Source organism: Cebus imitator, unplaced genomic scaffold (assembly GCF_001604975.1).
Source record: "Cebus imitator isolate Cc_AM_T3 unplaced genomic scaffold, Cebus_imitator-1.0 Scaffold64, whole genome shotgun sequence".
Lineage (NCBI taxonomy): Eukaryota > Metazoa > Chordata > Mammalia > Primates > Cebidae > Cebus > Cebus imitator.
Window position 1 is genome coordinate 3744034 of NW_016107379.1, and position 2932 is coordinate 3746965.

Sequence of the window (2932 nt, forward strand, 5' to 3'; positions counted from 1 at the left end):
CTGGGGAAGAATTGGGCAGAAGGAGAAGTTGAACTGTGATGCAGCTGACCTCCCAGGGCTTTGCAGCGGGCACAGCTCTTTGTAGTTGTCCCCACTTGGGGCTTGGAGGCTGGATTTTTATACTCCTACATCCACCACTCATTGAATGCAGATTGGGAACGGCCCTCAGCTGGCTAAAGACAATCATCTCAACCGAGGTCTTGCCCACTTCCCGGGACCAATCTGCATTCAATGACCCTGGAAAGTGGGCAAGCTCTTGGCTGAGATGGTTGTCTTTAGCCAGCTGAGGGCTGTTCCCCAAGGGCTGAGAGCCGAGTGTTATTGGAGGGCAGGGTGCCCAGCAGCAGTGGGAATGACTTCTTCATCCCTGAAGCTGGGATTTGGGTGGCACAGCACTGTCTGTTATTACAAAGGGACTTATCTTTTGAGAGACTAGTAGAAGATACTGAAGTACTGACTTGGGGAGACAGACATCAGTGTGGATTTTCAAAGCAAACTGTGGTAACCCATACATTTGGGCATAAGGGACTGCTTTTGTTTAAAGCTTAAGTGAGGTAGGAACCAGGCTTCATGAGCCCAGTCCTCAAATGAAGCTTGAGTAAGTTGTTAGGAGGAACATGCCTTCTCCAGAGGTTGGAGAATCAGGAGGTCACAGGGCCCACTGTTGGTTACAGGGTCATGCTACTAAGCTTAGACCAAGTCAGACTAAAATGAATGAGCTGGAATCTGTTTTCCGTATTGTTTTGTTTGGTTTTCCCATTCTGAGAGGAGTGTTCCTTGAGATTTTCTCATACTCTGGTAAATAGTAAGTACTCTGTGTACTTCTAAGGTTGTGTGGTGCTACAGTCATGATAACAGTAAGAATAATTACAACCATAGGTGACACTTATTGAGTGGTACTATGTGCCAGCACTCTTCTAAATGCTTTACTTACACTGGTATATTTGTAAGTCAAGTCCCTTTGTAATAGATGGTGCTGTGCTACCCACATCCTACCATAACCCCCAGGACGTAAGTCATTTTATTACAATCACTCTCAAGATGAGGAAGCTGGGATACAGGGAGTTGAAATCGCTCTCCCATGGTTACATCACCAAGAAGTAGCTGTGCTGGGTTGCAAACTCACACATGAAAAGCAAAAGGGAAAAGGTTAGAATCAAAGCAAAGTGTGCTTTAAGAGAGATGCTCCCTGATGCCTTGAGAGCTGGTCACGTGAGGTTTCCTAAGCAATGGCAGTTTGCATGACCAGCTGTCCTCTGCTTGGAATGGGTGTGCTGTAGAACTGTGTCTGATCTATTCACAGCGACACCTCCTACTCTAGCCCCCCACCTGGCTCCTTGGGAAGCATAGTCCCTTTGAAGCACTCAAAGAGAAATTTAATGAAGGGTTAAATGAATGTCCTAGAAGGATTGTTTTTAGAGTTGAACAGGGTTAAAACCCTGAGTAATTTACTTATTCTCTCCTGGCCTTTGTGTTTTCATCTATACAAGGGAAATGATGTCTGGAAATAATAGTTGATCTATCACAGAGTCTTGCACAGCATTAACTCCTAATAAATAGAAGCTACTATGATTATTATCACAATGATTTCTCTCTATAAGCTGGAAGGTGATAGGTGGCTTAAAAATGGCAAAGAACTAAATATCTCATTCTTTTAGTCAACTTTGGAAGGCTTGACTGCATTATCTCTAATGTTCTATCTTAAAAGTAAGTATGGAATCCTAGATTTTGATGTTTTTTCAGGCACCTTTTTTCAACAAAATAATTTGTACCAAAGCAAGAGTGGAATTCCTCACTTTCATCCTGCCCTACCTTGTCCCCTTCCAATATTTTCCAGGCACGTCTTGTTTTTATTACCCTTGCATTAACAGATCTACATCAAGGAGCTTACCATGACCCAGGAAATGGAGGCTGACCAAAAATGGAGGAGAAGAGAGGACAAAGAGACATAAAAGGAATTTTATGTTCTTTTTAAGGAGTCATTAAAGTAGCATAAAATAAAAAACCTTAAAATGCCACACAAAGTCTTGTTTAGATAAGACTCAGGGAAGGTTTTCTACAGACATGGAGAAAGCAGAGGCGGCCTGCTTTTGACAGTTAACTCTGGGGTAGAATTGTGCTTAGAGGGCCTATCAGTCAGCATTCAGTTGCATGCAGGAGAAACCACTTCAGTTATTTCATGCAGAAGAGGATTAAATCATGAAATGAGGGTGGAAGGACTGGAGGAGCAGGTCCTAGGCTGGCCCTCCAGCAGCTACTAACAGAAGGATTGTTCAAACCCGGCCTGGCAAAGGAACTTTGACTGGGCACGATCAGGAAGTTAGAGAATCAGGAGGTCACAGGGCCTCTTGTTGGGTACAGGGTTATGTTACCTTAGCTTTGCATCTGGAATCAGGAAATCACTGCCTCCACTACTGGCTCAGAAACATACCTCCCAGGCTGAAATCTAGGAATCAGGAAGTTGGCTCCAACATGGTAGAGCCATGACTTGCCTGCTAAAGCTGCACGAGTGGGATAAATATCTCCCTTCCCACTTATACTAGCTTAAATTTGAGTCTTGCTTAAGTGCATCTTCAGATGAGTCAGGAAAATGTGGTTTGTATTTTTCCAATATCTGCAGTGCAGAAAGGCATGGCAGACACGTTGGACTGGATGTTGAGCAAACCCATCTATGATTTCTCTCACTATAGTTTACCCAGTGGAAAATTGGAAGATTGGGAAGTCCTCAGTTCTTTTCTGTTCTGCATGTTTTGTATGCAAGTGGAAGAATAGAATGCAAGTATTTGTAAGGACAAACTACACAACATTCACCTTATCTTGATCCTCTGACTAATTTCAGTTAACTATAACACAGAACCTGAATTATTAGGACTTTAGTAAAGTCCAGCACATTGCCAATACCAAGTACACTTAGAGAGAAAGGGCAATTTAA